Below are 17171 nucleotides of genomic sequence, written 5' to 3'. Positions count from 1 at the left end.
CATTCTACAGACCACTTTAGAGCAGTATGGGAGACACTCCTACTACCATCTTTTTCTCAACAGACAGTGTTGATATCATCAGCTATAAAGTGTAGTCTAACACTACAAAAAACACACTTGTGCTGTGTCTCTTGTGTTAAGTATTGTGGGCTGTAGATAGTTAGGTAAGGGTTTTAGTCTCACTACAGGTAACTGGTGTGTGGGTGTTTGTGCTCATTTAGTTCACATTCTAGAGGCCATTTTTAAACAGCATGTGAGATACTCCTACTACCGTCTTCTTCTTCCCAGACACTGATGAAGTCATCAGTTATAAAGTGTTGTCTAACAGTGTGAAAGCCAGACGTGCTACATTTTAAGTGCTATGTTTTGCAGATATTTAGATAGTGGTTCTAGTCTCATTGCGATCAACTGGTGTGTGCTTGTGTTCAACTATTTCACATACTGGAACAGCACATGAGACACTCTTATTACTATCTTCTTCTCACCAGACACTGATGATGTCATCAGCTATAAAGTGTTGTCTGACAATATAAATGCCAGATTTGTGCTGTGGCACTTGCATTAAGTACTGTATTCTGTAGACAGCTAGCAGTTCTAATCTCACTACTCACTAAGTGGTGTTTGCATTTTTTTTACAATCAGTCTGGTGACAATTTGAGAACAGTATGTGAGTTCACAGCTATATGAAACACTTCTTGTTAACACACACACTGATGATGTTATGATGTCATCCTATATAAACTGCACCCTGGCACTATTTAAGTCAAACTTGTGGTGTGTCACTAACATTAAATACTGTGCTTTCCAGCTTCTGTAACTAAATAGATAGGGTTTCTAATCTGACAGCAGGCAACCTCCATGTCAGACACTCCTCTCAACACCATGCTCTATAAATTGCAACATGACAGTGTTAAAATCAGACATATATGGTGGTACTAGTGCTACACTGTATGGAATCCAGCTTCTAAACCATCACAGGTGTAATGTTCAAATCAGACCCAGCCTACTGCTGTGTGTGGTTGTTGTTGTATTATGGTCATTGTATGATCTTTTGACTTTCTTTTCATTTAACTGTCAGGAGAACCTTTAATATAGCCTCATGAATCCAACATTCTCTTTTTCCCTCTGGCCACATGACATCCTTTCTGCAGAGGACTGGAGGATGCCCTCATCTCAATTATGCATCATGAAGCAGAGTCCTTCTTTGAGCCTTGCAAGCTGTGTCCAGACCACTGTATGTGTGCTTACTAATTCTGTCATGGTGTAGTGCATGTCACATATGGAGAGAGGCAGTATGCAATGCAATCAAATACACACATAACCTTACTATTTTCCATCAGATAGATATAGCAATTTTTGTTTAAATGGTCTGATAATGCCTGTGATTTTTTGTGATGTTGGCCATTAGCATAGTAATGTCCTATGACCCTATGAACATTTCACATGTCAATGTTGTGTCATCCAGATGTGTTGAAGTGTGGATGTACATTAGCTCTAAAAGAGGGTATTACAATCTGTGTTGTCAGGTAATGTATTGATGGCTGTTCCTGCCATTTGACTACATGTACAACAGCTGTGTTAATATGGCTTCTGAGAGCTGTTGACTTGGAATGATACTATGTACATTGTTGGCTTAGTTTGGCAAGCATTTTGTAGTACAGCATATCAGCATTCTGCAGAGTTCTCATTCAACCATTACAGTGACATTTGCATGTGTGAATGTGTATACCTACCATCATTAAATGCTCTGTTACATGCATCAATATAGATTCATACTGATTACATGGGCAGATAAGTCTTGTGTCATCCACATGTAATGCTGTGATATACTCAAACGTATCACACTTTTTCATTCAATTGCAGCCTTGTGGAATTCATTGTATGTGCAGTTGTGTTGCTATTCCCAAGGATTACTGAGGTGGTTCCCAGCAGCATTGTGTGACTGCCAGTATTTGTATCAGTAACTGTTCTGCATGATTCACATCCACCTCATTTGTAATGCATTCATATATGGTATCAGGGCACTCACACACAGCTTTCCAGTGAAAGACATACAGGCATATGTTGTGCAATAAATGCAATCATTTATTTATTTGACATTTGTTTATCGGGGTGGTCCGACTTTGTCTACACAACACATTTTCAGTGGAGGCCTGGGGAAAAAAGAGGCACACAGAGTGCAATACAAATACATTATAGTCCAAAAACAATGCAAGTGACATGAGGAATACTATACAGAAATACAGTGATACAATGTAAACTAGGTTACAAGATATACTATAATATCTCTCTCTCTCTCTCTCTCTATATATATATATATATATATATATATATATATATATATATATAAATAAGAATATATAATATATAAGATATATACATGTTATATCATGTGACATCGGTAGAGTTATATGACTGTGTGTACAGTACCACTGTGTGGCATGTGATGCTTAACCAAGGTTGCATTTAGAAATTTTGTCACAAATCATTTGTTTTAAATAAGTGTGAGATGTTTAGGGGAATGCACAACTAAGCACTGAGCTGTTTGTGGATGCCATCACCCATACCCAACCAGAGAAAGCAGATGATCTGCAAGCTGACAGTTTGTCTCAAAATACAGCACTCGGTCCCCACTGACCATCAGCCAAAGTATACATGCAAACATTACTCAGTTTGTTTTTCTCAGGAAAGCAACTCGTCTGAGCACTCTCTAGGGCAAAAAACACAGAATCAGTGGGCCCTGACAACATGCCAGGTTGCCTATACAATAATCTAAAAGCTGACATAGCAGACACACTTGCATCCCTACTTAAAGACAATCTACAGACAGCTTACATTCCTGAAGAAGGGTGTACAGCAACAGTCATCCATCTGAACAAAGGGGGGAGCATCACCTAATGCAGAGAATTATAGACCCATAATCCTGATGCTTCTCATCCATGAGGCTGACCAAACACTCATCGTGGACCTTATCAAAAAGGACACAGATAATCTTTTGACTGCGTATCCAACCCATTTTTGATTTGTTAAGGCTACATCATGTCTGTTACATCTGGTTGACTTTTTCAAAAATGTCACCGATGGCAAGGCATTTGACACAAATCCTCACTCAGGTATTACAGAGAAACTGTCTCAGTTGGGCATAAACACCTACATCACCAAGTGGGTAGACAAATGGATCACAAACAGGACACAATGATGTCAAAGTGTGTGAAGTCACCTCCAGCAAAACTCCAGTGACCATGTCTGCTCTTCAGGGTTCTGTACTAAGCCATTTTCTGTTCAGTATTTAAGTCTCAAAAGTCAAGATAAACTTAGAGATCCTTTGTCTAACCATCTTTGTGGACAACTGCACATTGTGGACAATTATTGAGTCCCAGGCCAGTACTGGTATACTGCAGAAATTATTAACAACACAAATGACTGTTGTCAGAGCCATGAAGACACACTAGATGAACAAAAATCATAATTAGCTGCTTTTTGAAAGCAAATAGACAGGCTAATTACAATATAGGCAGAACACCCATATGACTAGACCAAGTGTTATGTTACCTTGGTACTCCAGTAGATAGCCAGAAGAACGTACACCTGCATATGATCACAGTGGTGACAAATCCAATGTATGTAGCACAACTTCTGAGTATGGGCAGGCCACCTACATCAAAGGACATTATAATCCCATTGTTCCCAACCCTCATCATACCAATAATTGTGTACAATGCACACGTTTGCATGCACCTCACCACATATCTTCCAGGGATGATTTATTCAAGTGTGTCACTTTTGCCATAGTGAACTTCCACACATCTTTTTCATCATACATGAGTATCCTTTGTGATGCATAACCATTAGGAGTTGACAGTGCAGACTTCCATTCAAGGAGTTCTACATGATGCACGTGTGATACAGCTTCCTCAGATGCACCCAGTAAATACACAGTTCATTGACAACATTGATGTCATGAGTTACATTCTTGCAATAGTGGATTGGGGTATATATGTGTCCTGCAAACCTCCCAACTAGCCAGTATTGCTTGTAACTTAAACTACAAGCGTAACAGTGTCCCTGTCAACACCTCCCAAAAGTGGTCATTTTTGAGGAAGCTGTGCTTGAATCCCATTATAATTTACTGACAAATCATTGCAGTTGTACACGTGTGTTCAAGCAGAACATGTAAATAACTCACAATCACATATTTTATGTCAATGACATAGATAAGTGATAGTATTATTCTGATATTGTCCATGATTGTATATGCTTCTGTCTACTGCTGTCCATGAGCCTTGTCACCCCCTATAATAATCTCAAAACCCTATGCTCATCTAACAAATTACTAGTACAAATAGCTAAATCCTATAATTCACCCGGTGACGCATTGTCCCCTAATACAGTGGGTAAAACCTGGAACAGCCTCCATAATCACCTAATCTTCCTAGCCTCAGCTAACCTATTTAAAAGCAAACTAAAACCCTACCTTAAATCCCACTGGTTATGCCGATGTGCCAACCCAGACTAACTACCAAACCCTTCCCTCGACACCTATATTCTCATGAGTATAATCTTGTGTCTTCTCTATTGATAATAAAGTTAATGTGACTATACAGCGGACTAATGTCCTGCACATACTTTGAATGATCTCTATTGATAATAAAGTTAATGTGACTATACAGCGGACTAATGTCCTGCACATACTTTGAATGATCTCTATTGATAATAAAGTTAATGTGACTATACAGCGGACTAATGTCCTGTACATATGTTGAATGATCTCTATTGATAATAAAGTTAATGTGACTGTACAGCAGACTAATGTCCTGTACATATTTTGAATGATCTCTATTGATAATAACGTTAATGTCCTGTACATATTTTGAATGATCTCTATTGATAATAACGTTAATGTGACTATACAGCGGACTAATGTCCTGTACATATGTTGAATGATCTCTATTGATAATAAAGTTAATGTGACTATACAGCGGACTAATGTCCTGTACATATGTTGAATGATCTCCATTGATAATAAAGTTAATGTGACTATACAGCGGACTAATGTCCTGTACATATTTTGAATGATCTCTATTGATAATAAAGTTAATGTGACTATACAGCGGACTAATGTCCTGTACATATTTTGAATGATTATCCATTGATAATAACGTTAATGTGACTATACAGCGGACTAATGTCCTGTACATATTTTGAATGATTATCCATTGATAATAACGTTAATGTGACTATACAGCGGACTAATGTCCTGTACATATGTTGAATGATTATCCATAGCCATCTTACACTAGGACTTCTGGTGAGACTTTACAGAATAAGAGTGTCCTTGTACATACTTTGTATGAATATCCATTGCTGTTATACATTTGCATTTCTGTGTGTGACTTTATAATTAATAGTGTCTTTAGACATATTTTATCAGGAATATCCAAAACTGTTTGCACTAGGGTTTTCATATTCAAATGCTAAATCCTATGAAATGTAATGTTTGCCTAAGCTTTGTAATGTACCAATGTCTTTGTAACTACCATTGTGTTTGTAAACATTTTGATGTATGTGGAGCTTTTCTCTCCAGGCCTCCACTGAAAATGGACATATATCCAGCTGGACTAGCCCAGTCAACAAATGTAAAATAAATAAAATTAGTCTGTTGCTATGTGTCCTGATTGGTTGAGACCTATGCTGACATTATATTCATGTTCAAGCAGCTCATTTTGCACATCTTGACAATATGCACATACCCCCTATTGCATATATCATCCTTGCTAAATGTCCTCTCCAGTGATCATGTAGTATGTACATATCTGATTACTGTTCATGCTATAACTGACTTGTCTTTGAGGTGTACATACATTGACATGCCTTTATCTGGTGTACATTACCATCTTTCACTTGTCCTCTTCCCCTTTCTTCATTCCTACCATTCATGTCTGTCGCCCTTTTCAATACACATACTTCCCCAAGCTAGTGTATTTATAATGCAGTCTATGTAAACTTGATGATCACCACAAAACATTTATTTCAGTATACCAAAAAACATGTTGTAGTGTACATTGCATGGAGTATACTTTTCTAGAATGTGTTAGTACTGCTGGCATTGCCTTAATTTTAGTCCTGGTGGTCATTGTGGCTGTCCAATTAATCTCGCAGGACAAGTTTGCCTGAAGTTAAACTTGTCCACATGTATACATATGTTTGTGCAGCTTTACATGGTTTCCTTGTTGGCAACAATTTTGTGGGCAATGAAACCTTGCTTGTATCCATGGTAGTACGATACTTGTCATGCATATGCGATTAGCGCTGTTGCTCAACGCACAAACACATAAATTCCATGTAAGCTTTGCACTAAGGCTACATGGAGTTTAATGACTCCTCGGGCATAGGTTTTTTGGTTTCTTTAAGCAGGTCCAGAATACCCAAAGGTAGGTCTGTCTTTAAAGTGAAGCCAGTATTTAAACAGCAGATTTAATTTCTTTACAAGAAGAACCAGTTTGGAAAAGGAGCCACCTATACATCTGGGTAAATTTAATTTTTTCTACTTCAGGAAGACTTCCAGTCCAAGGACAAAGCATTCTAGTGTTCCTTTCTGAGTTTAGAGACAGGTTAGCAGCATCGTCTAGAATGTATAAACTTATACCATCTGTCTACGTAATTCTGAGAACCATATTATTTCCTGCTCAAGGCAGGTGGACACAACCCTTGATGTCCCTAGACCTTTCTTCAAAACAAGTCAGAAAATTCCTTTAATCTTTTTAATTTCTTAATAAACTGTTTCAGAAAGCATTTATAAGTTCTGCCTTTTTCTGACTTGTGTTGCTTCTCAAAACTTTGGTTCAACTTCTCATGGTTCTCCATTAAAGATCAGATACAGCCAGATGAAGTAATAAGCCTTCTTCACTCATGCTGTGTCCTCCCCCAACCACAGTGCTAACCTGGCTAGCGTATTGGACTATTATGCATGGTCTGCTGTTTTTGCATTTTTAAGCATTCTGTGATGAAAATATTCTTCTAGTGCCACAACATGTGCCAGCCTTTCTCTGTTTTCACAAAGTTTTAGTTTTTTGTTAACATGCAGACATCATGTCAGGGACAAAAAATAGCTTTCCTTACTGAGGCAGGGGGTAAGAGACTATGTTAAGGCATTACACTATGTTTATTTTTCTTCTTTTTGCCATTGCTTTAATTATATTAAGCAGAAGATAACCACTACAATGGGCTTATTGAAACTGTGACTATTTTTTTTTCCTTGATGTATTCAAAGTTGTCGTAGTATGTATAGTGACAAGCACTACGTTAACCCCACACAATGCCACACTCGTGTAAGCTCCAAATCTGAAAGAAGTGTGTTCCAGAGCTCTCCTCTTGTTTGTTCAAGAATAATGGATAAAGCAAAAATAACTGGTGGACAACAGGCCATAATCAGGCACAATTCATATCGTTGACTTTAAATGACCATTATCCAAACAGTAGATTTTCTATAATTATGCATGCTCTGAGCAATCGTAACTTGCAAACTGTAACCGATGTTATTATGGACTCACTCCAATTCACAGTGTCTTGTTTGCTTAGGAATACTGGACAAAGCTGAAAATAATGTGTGCACAAAGGGTCCAGATCAGGAACAGTTTTTAATTATGCACCTAACTCATTCACAAAAGTGATTTAAACATCAGATTGTGCATCACATGCAGATTCCATATAATAATAAGTACAAAACTGTAATGCATGTCGTTTGACTTCATGAAGTCCATAGTGATTTGCCAGAAAATAAAAATTAGTAGAGGGAGCAGCTGGGCACAACTATGAGGAAAAATCAGTGGCATTTAATAAACATCTGGACTGTTGAGATATACGGCATGGCACAGCTGTGATGTCTTACTTACAGAATCTAGGTAAAATCCAGAAATAATCAAAGCTACTCAGAAAAATGTTATTAACTTCAGAATTTGACAGAATAAGATTAAGTGAAATGACATGTTTTTTTCAGAAATAAAAGCAGTGTGCAATTCTTTTCATTATTTACTAATTGTAATGTACCACCTTTTCTCACACAATTGCCACTTTTAGCAAGGAATTGTAGGGAATGACCGAAACTTTTAGACAAAAGCAGGGACAGTTGAGAGGTATGTGGTATGGAACAGCAATTACGGAACACAGAGATTACATTTCAATAAAATGTTCAAAAGCTCTGCGTCAACAGTTTATCTATACAACCATTGCAAATACTGCAATCTGAGGTGTCTGCTTAACAACTATTATTTCAACACATTAAAGGCCTAGTTTATTACAAGACACTATTCAGTGTCAGAGTATCTCCTTTCTGCAATGATCAGCTCTCTGCTAATATAGCTTGCATGTTCAGCAGCACATATACTAAACACAATCATGGTTTCATCCCTCTGCACTACAAAGTTTGTAAGAAATATATTATTTTCAACCGTAGATAGGTAAGCTGTAATTTACAGAATAACAAGATCAGCATGTCCAGACTTAAGGTTAAGATGCACACAGAGTTTTCAGCAAGCAATAATGTCCTCTAACATGCATGATATTGTATAAATAATGCATCCACAGGGATACACACCTGGAGGGGCATTACTTACATATAACCAGATGGGCATTATTGTGCTTAGAAAATGGGCTAGCTGTTAAATTGTTTTCTGTTTTTTATTTTTATTACTAAATTATATATATATATATATATATATATATATATATATATATATATATATATATATATATATATATATATATGTGTGTGTGTGTGTGTGTATGTATTTGTGTGTATGTGGGTCCCCTCTAGATGATCGAAACTTTGAACATTATAAATATATATATATATATATATATATTATATATATATATATATATATGCATAATGTTTCTTACTTACTGTATTATATGTATTTGTTGCTGGAGGAAATATTTTACATCCAAAATATACATTATGTAAGTATTTAATGTCCATACATGCAGACACCCACATACACACATGTGCACATACACACACACACACACACACACACACACACACACACACACACACACACACACACACACACACACACACACAAAATCAATCAATAAACAGATCTTTAAATGTACACTTTAAACAAAAAACAAAAAAGATGCAGGTGCAAGCACACGCATTCATGTGTACCAATGGAAAGTTTTGTGGCATGCAAATTTCGGCATAAGTAGTTGAATTTTATGCTAATGAGGCAAGCCAATATGGTGGAGTGATCCAACAACCCTACACTTAACCATGTAGGCTCCTTGTCCGTTTTGGAAGTGTACACGGAAATTTTCCACGTACAGGCACCTACATAGAAGCAAGGGCTTGCAGAAGTCCTGAAATATGGACAGAATGCACATAAAAAGGTAAAAAGAGGCATTTACTGGCCAAGGATGTCAAAAAGGATCAGGAATATGTGTAAAATGACTATAAATATTAATATTTTTATTTTAGCACAAATGTGTGCAATGCGCCGCTATGCACAAAACATTTTAAAAACAAAAAAAAATGTAATAAAAAAGTTTGTTATGTCATATTGTCACAAACATTACAGTAACACCCTGCACTGTGTCCTTAAATTGTTGCACCCATGCTGTTGACCAGGTCACACGGCTATCATTCATGTAGTTTCAAGGCTGTCAGCACAGTTATTATGCACATGATGTAATAAATGAGTGGATTTGTTGAATCACAAAAGTCAGGGACCATGTAGGGCTGCAAACTCCATGTAAGCTCCTACATGGTATGTTTTCCATGGATGAGAATGTCTGAGCATCATACAAACCTGGTAAGTGAGGTTGCACTCCACTGATCCCCTCTAGTCCTGTGATGATGACTGTTACGTGGTGGACTATGGTGCAGATAGCCTTGGGTTCAAGTACAGACTACGTCAACTTTTAATCATACTGCACTGGCATTGTAGCTTATAGGATCATAGAATCATAGGTGGTTACTAGGCTAATAGCCCTGGGGCCCTTACCAGCCTAGCCAACAGTTTATCACCAAAAAGAAACCTCAGTCAGCAAATGCTGCCCCATCAATGAGGGACACAGGTGGAACCCCTGGGAAAAATTTGTGTTTTCCTATCCACTCATCAAGGTTGTGCTTGAAGAGGTTCAGTGAGGTACTCTATTAGAAGTGTATGGGAAGTCTATTCCAGAGGCAGGGTAGTGTCTGGGAGACAAACTTGTCTCTCCAGCAGGTTTTGTTGATGTTGCATATTAGATTCAGGCCTTTTGAGCTGGTAATGTGAGAGGAGTTAGACTTATAGAGATAGAGCATCTCTATTAGGTATGAGACTGCCTTGCAGGCAAGACACAAATCACCTCTGAGCAATCTGTACAACACTGAGTACAGTGACAGTGATTTGAGCTTGTCCACATAGGACAGGTTTTGGAGGCCATGGATTCTCTTTGTGAGGTATTTCTGTGGCCTTTCCAGTTGGTACAGATCTTTGGAGAGGTACATACCAAACAGGGCATTATACTCAATTATTGGTCTAATGATGGAGGGGTAATAACCTACTTTTTTCTGGATCCAATCCCTTTACTTATGAGATGAACCAAGTAAAAGGCTTTTCTGACCACTGCCGCTATATGACGGTTGAATATGAGATCATTATCAACCTGTGTACCCAGCTCTCTTACCACAGGTTGTGTGCTTAGGGAGTTGTCGTTGATGTGGTGATCAGTAGAGGCCGTGTTTTTGCCGAATGGCATGATGATACATTTTTTTTTACATTTAGCTTGAGGCCATGACTTTGGCACCAGTCGTTAGCTGCTTTGAGACCCTCTTGCAGTATTTTAACATTATTTGGAGACAGCACCCAACATACAGTCATCTACAGACTTGGTCAGCCCCAGGCCTTTTGTCTTTGCGTGGACCTCTGAGAAATAGATCTCAAACAGTAAGGATCCCAGGACAGATCCCTGGGGAACACCACTAGTGACAGGTCTGCTATGAGGGGTGCAGGCACCTATTTTGACCTTGGGGGTCCTGTCAGTGAGGCAATTGGCCACCCACCTGATGAGATAGGGATTTACACCAAGTTGTGTTAGCTTCTCAATGATGTTTGAGTGGGGGATTGTCAAAGGTCTTGGCCAAGTCAAGGTAAGCTGTATGTACTGACTTTCCCTCATCCAGGGCCTTGATGACAGTCTCAAAGAAGTCAACCAGGTTCAACAGGCAAGATCTGTCTTTGACATATCTGAACTGGGTGGGGTCAAGTGTTTGGATATTGCCTATGTCCTTGTTTATGTGATCCATAATAATAGGCTCCATGGCTTTACAGATTAGACTTGTCACAGTAATGGGGTGATAGTGCCAGGGTCAGTAGTGAAACTACTTTTGTGCAAGGAGATAACAATGGCAGCTCTCCACTCTGCTGGAATGAAGCCTGTACTTAGACTGTGGTTTAATAAGTTGCTCAATGGCAAATCCAGTTCTTGCTGGAGATAGTGCAGAATATAGCCTGGGGTACTATTAGTTCCCATGGATGCTGTGTTATTTTCCTTAGATAGGGCCTTTACCACTTGATCTATAGAGATATGAGGGGTAGGACAAGTATCGGGGATGTCAAAAGGGCCTTTGGGGGGGACAGGATGGTGAAGTTTGCACTGAATCTATCTGCTAGCAGGTTGGCTAAGTCAACAGGATCAGTGTAAGTGATGCTCTTAAGTACTAATTTGGAACAAACCTGTGCCTTGCCATGGAGGTTTCTGACATAACTGAAGAAGGGTCTGTAGTTTCCCTTTGATTTGGAGGCTAGTTTTCATTCATAATCAGCTTTGGAGGTTTTTAATAGTGATCTAATTTGCTTTTTGAGGTTAATGAGGGAGCTTTTCCAGTTTGTAATGTGTTCCTTTTTACCCTTGGACAACAGTTTCTTCCATTTGTTGTAAAGCCTGTTGATAGAGGATGTCCATCAAACAGGTTTGTTTTTCCATGAGGAGCAAGTTTTAGTTCTGCTGAGTATGGCTGAGTCCATGCAGTTGTACAGGTGCTTGTATACTGCACTGGCGTACTGTTCAGCATAGTTGTCTGCATCCTGTGAAGGGGGGGTGGTGGTGTGAAGCTTTTGATACCCTCCCTTAGCAGGTCATTGTCAGCTTTTGAGAAGTTTTTTTAGCTTGATTGTGGCTGGGGGTGGGGGGAGTTGGGTGAGGCAGAAACTTCGAATAAGACTGTCCAATGATCTGATCTCACCAGAGAGGAACATACTATGGGAGTGGTGCAGGGGTTACCATGTTGGTGAGAACCAAGTACAGAATGTTATCTCCCCTTGCCGGGGATGAGACAAGCTGGTCTAATGGTTTAGAATTTATGAAGTCAAGGAATCATTGAGTGAGTGCATCAGTGTAGGAATAGTTCACCCATTCTATGGTTGAGTAGTTAAACTCACCAAGGATCAGGGTGTTTAGGGGTACCTTGATGGAGTCAAGTAGAGCCAGGTAAGAGGAGTGGGTGTCATGAGTCATGGATGGGGGTTTATAGCTGGCTATAACTTGGATGGGTGTCTTGCCAACCAACAGTTGCACGTGGATTAGTTACAGTGAGTCATGCTGGCAAACTAGTCTGGAGATGTGCCTGTCCTTGATGATAGAGACTCCACCACCCTTAGTCTTCCCAACCCCATTTTAGGGTTGGAATGTGTGGAATAAGGTATAACCTGGTAAGGAAGGCGTGCTCTCTGCAGCCCTGAAGCAAGTTTCCGTGACTGCACAGACATCGGCATCTTCCAGTGCAAGGAGAGCCTCCAGTGAGTGCATTTTTAGGTTAAGGCTCCTGGCATTAAGCAGCATAACCTTCAATTTGTCTTTTGACAGATCTTTTATATTGGAAGACTTGTCTTCAGGACATTGCCTAGAAAGGCACAATGGGGGAGGGGAGGGCCTTGGCCAGTATCCAGAATCCCAGTGGTGACAGGTGGAAGCCTTCTCTGGGAAAGCATTGAGGCATGTCAGTCATGTCATCCCAGGCAGATAGATACTGGATTTCCTTGTAATGTCACCAGAAACTAAGCCAATTGTTGAAGTCAATTATTTTTTATGGGCATTGTGGTATCATTCTTGGCAATGGTAGGATGCTGCTTAGGGCTAGGGTCATACCTCCCTGGGATGCATACTGTCTGTCTTCATATAGTCCAGGGAGGTATGTCTCAAGTCATTCATACCAACATGGACAATGACAGAGTCGTACTTGTGGAGAGACTTAAGTGCATGTGTGATGTGGTGGATTCTGGCACCAGACAGACAACTGACTGTGACCTTCTCCTTGTTGAGCCTGGTGAGAGGGACATTGGTGTGTCTCACAATTGAGTCACCAATGACTAATGTGTTTGGTTTATTGCTATGCCATGTGGGCTGTGATGTTTTATTGCTTTGCCTTATTGGCTGTGTTTGTGAGACACTGGTGTGTTGTCTGCTGTATGTAATGTGTTTGGTGTTGTATTTGGAATGTGTTTCATTGTGTTTTGGAGGTCTCCGCTGTTTAGGTAAGTTTTTTATTGAGGACCTGTGCATAAGTGGATGTGTGCTATGCTCGGCTTTGTGATGTGAGTGGTGTGGTGTTTGTGCTGGCAATCTCCTCTTTGTCAGGAGTACTGATTGTGGCATGAGAGAGCATGGATTCCAGGTTGCTGTTATAGATGAATTCCTCACAAGTACAAGAATTATGTGCTAGGAGAAGAGGGCTGTCAGTGAACATGAGGCAGTTGCTGCACGGTCTCAGCATGCCCATGCTGACCAGGCTGGCAGCAGAAAGGGATGGGAATTGTCCAGACATGGTGTTCCGAATATCTAGGCAAACTTATGGAGAGCGGGTTTTGATAAGGGTTTGTCCACAAGAGTGTAGACCACAAAAAAACTTCTTAAATGTAAAGTAACTGGCCTGAAGCACAAGTGCTAAAGCCAAAACTAAGATGCTTAGAATAACAGATTAATCAGGCTACTAACAAGCACTAATAAATGCAGCAGAATAAAAGCACTTGAACTCTTAAGAGCATGCAGCAAAAATAATGTACAAAAGTAGAAAGCACACAATTACAGTAAAACTAGCACAAGTGCTAAAACCAAAACTAAGATGCTTAGAATAACAGAGGTGAAAATATCTTGGACTTGGTATTAACCAGCATGAGTAACCACTGCAGCATCACCACAGTGTCATCATCCCTTGTAAGATCCAACCACAAAGTGGTCACTTTCGAAATCACCATCTCCACTGACCCCCCCTAGCTAGGATCAAACAAACAAACTTCTCCAAAGCTGATTACAACCTCCTGAGGGAAGGTATAAACAGCTTCACAGCCCCCTCCCCCTCCATAGGAACTGACACATATGTCCAAACCTACACCAAAGTACTATATGAACATTTATATAGGTGCATGGAATCAGGAATACCCGACAGGATAAAATCATCCTCCTCAAGGAAGAGTAAACCTATCTGGTGGACATCTGCAATAAATAAACTCTATAATAAAAGGAAAAAAAATGCTTTCCAGGGCCAAGATGGAGCAGGTACCTAATTGGAAGTGATCTCTCCATAGCCTGAACAAGCAAATATGAACACTAGTGAAATCCTCCAAAGCAAACCTTGAGTTCAAACTGGCCACATCTACTAAAGACTATCATAAGGCCATCTTCACATATGTCCGCAATCTCAAAGGAAGCACCCAGATCTGCTCAGAACTTGTGGTCAAGTACACCACATTAACAAATGCTGTAGATATAGCAAACCTGCCGGCAGACAGGTTCAATGAAAACTTTAACCCTATGTCCCCCATCACTAAATCAGAACATCCCCAGTACCTGCCCCCTCCCCTTATCTCTAGGGAGCAAGTCACTGCTGCCCATTCAAAGGCAAAAAATACAGCCTCCATGGGACCCGATAACATCCCAGGCTTCATCCTACATGAACTCAGGCAGGAACTTGCAGCACCATTAGGCATCCTATTCAACCAAAGCCTGAATACTGGCTTCATCCCAGCTGAGTGGAGGATAGCCACTGTCATGCCTTTGCACAAAGTTGGAGCATCCAATGATCCAGAAAATTATAGCCCCATCAGCCTGACTAGCCTGATCTGCAAAGCAATGCACCAGATTATCATGGACCTCATTAACAAGGACACTGGCAACCTCCAAACACTCAATCCCACACAGTTTGGTTTCATCGAGGTGAGGTCAGTCCTGTTAAATTTGGTTGACTTCTTTGAGACAGTCACCAAAGCCATGGACGAGGGGAAGACAGTGCACACCACCTACCTTAACCTAGCCAAGGCCTTCAATACTATTCCCCACTCAGGTATAATAGATAACCTCTCTCAACTAGGCATCAATCCATATGTTACCAGATGGGTAACAAACTGGCTCACTGATAGACCCACCTAGGCATAATAGGGGAAGTCACCTCAAGCAGTAGACCCATAATGAGAAGTGTACACCAGGGATAGGTCTTTGTGCCTCTGCTTTTTGGGATATACATTTCTGAGGTGCAAGTCAAAACCAGTGGGCTATGGCTGACCAAGTTTGCAGATGGCTGTAGGCTGGGCACTATCATCATTTCCCCTAGTGATGTGGACATCTTCCAAGAGGGTCTCACCGAGACAAATGACTAATGCCAGAAACATGGCCTTAAACTGAATGCCAAAAAACATCATCACCCCCTTTGGGTGACTGACATCCCCACAAATTCTCACATTAATAATAAGGCCCTAAGCACAATCAGTCATGAGGGACTTGGGCACCCAGGATGATAGCAAACTGACTTTTGACCACCATATTTCTTCAGTTGTATGGAAAGCTTTCTACATGGCCCACCTCATTAGTAAGGGTATCTCATCCAGGGACAAGGTCATCATAACATCCCTGTATTCTTACCTTATATGACCCATTATTGAGTACAATGCCCCTTTCATCATGTACCTCACAAAGCACATGCAGCAGCAGGAAAGACCACAGAGGTTCTTCACCAGGAGAATCCAGGGCCTCAAACATCTACCCTTCACAGATAGGCTAAAGGCCTTGTCCCTCTACTCAGTCTCCTGTAGACTCCTCAGAGGTGACCTCTGACTGGCATACAAAGCAATCTCAGACTCTGCCTTGATGGGACTGCTGCATTTCCACAAGTCAAGCTCCACTCAAGTAACTCACACGTGTGACCTCAACCTGGTCTGTGACATTAATAAGACTTATTGGTGGGACGGATTTGTGTCCCAGAGACTCCTGTCTTTGTGGAATAGACTCCCTGTCCATGTCAAGCAGAGTACCTCAATAACCCTTTTTAAGAGCAACCCGGATAACTGGATGAGGAACAGAAAATTCACCCCTGGGATTCCACCTGTGTCCCTGATGGACAGTGGCATATGGTGCCATTTGTTGGAACATGTGGTAAATTCTTGGCTAGTCTTTTAAGAGCCTTAGGGCCAATAGCCTAGTAACTTCCTATGATCTTATGATCCTATCATCCTATAATCAGGCTACTAGCAAGTAATAATAAATGCAGCAGAATAAAAGCACTTGAACACTTAAGAGCATGCAGCAAAAATAAGGTAATAAAGTAGGAAGAACACAATTACAGTAAAACCAGCTGAATAAAGTGTAACAATGTTTTTTTTTCCTGTGTGGAGAGGGAGGAAACAGAAGATAGTTCAAGATTAATAATCTAAGGTGGTTGGCCTTCCCAAATTATCTCACTGTACTCAGCTGAGTGTGCAAATGAGATGGGAATGGGAGGACTGACCAAAATCAAATTTACAGCAGGGGCAGGCAATTCCAAAGCCACCAAGTTTAACAGTACAACAGCACTTGGGAGGGAGGGTAGCAACAAACAATGCAGGCACACAGAGTCCAGCAATAAACAATGAAGCAAATATATGAATGCAGTATAGTGCAAAGCAAGTGCTAAAAAGTATATTTATCTCAGTTAGGTGTATCAGATGGTTATAGAATCCCAAGACAGCCAGGTAAATAGCTCTACTATATTATTTCTACACAATCTCACAGAAGTGTAAGACTTTGTACTAGCAGTACAACAGAGAAAATATACCGTATGCAATCAGATAAACACAGAGGTGTTGGCCAATAGTTAACACCTTAGGAGGGGTGACTCTACAGAAAGCAAAGCATTGAAATTAAGTGCAGTTATCCATAAT

Source organism: Protopterus annectens, chromosome 3.part1, assembly GCF_019279795.1.
Source record: "Protopterus annectens isolate FY-2018-M chromosome 3.part1, PAN1.0, whole genome shotgun sequence".
Taxonomy (NCBI): domain Eukaryota; kingdom Metazoa; phylum Chordata; order Ceratodontiformes; family Protopteridae; genus Protopterus; species Protopterus annectens.
The sequence above is the reverse complement of the archived record's forward strand: the minus strand, read 5'-3'. Positions refer to the sequence as shown.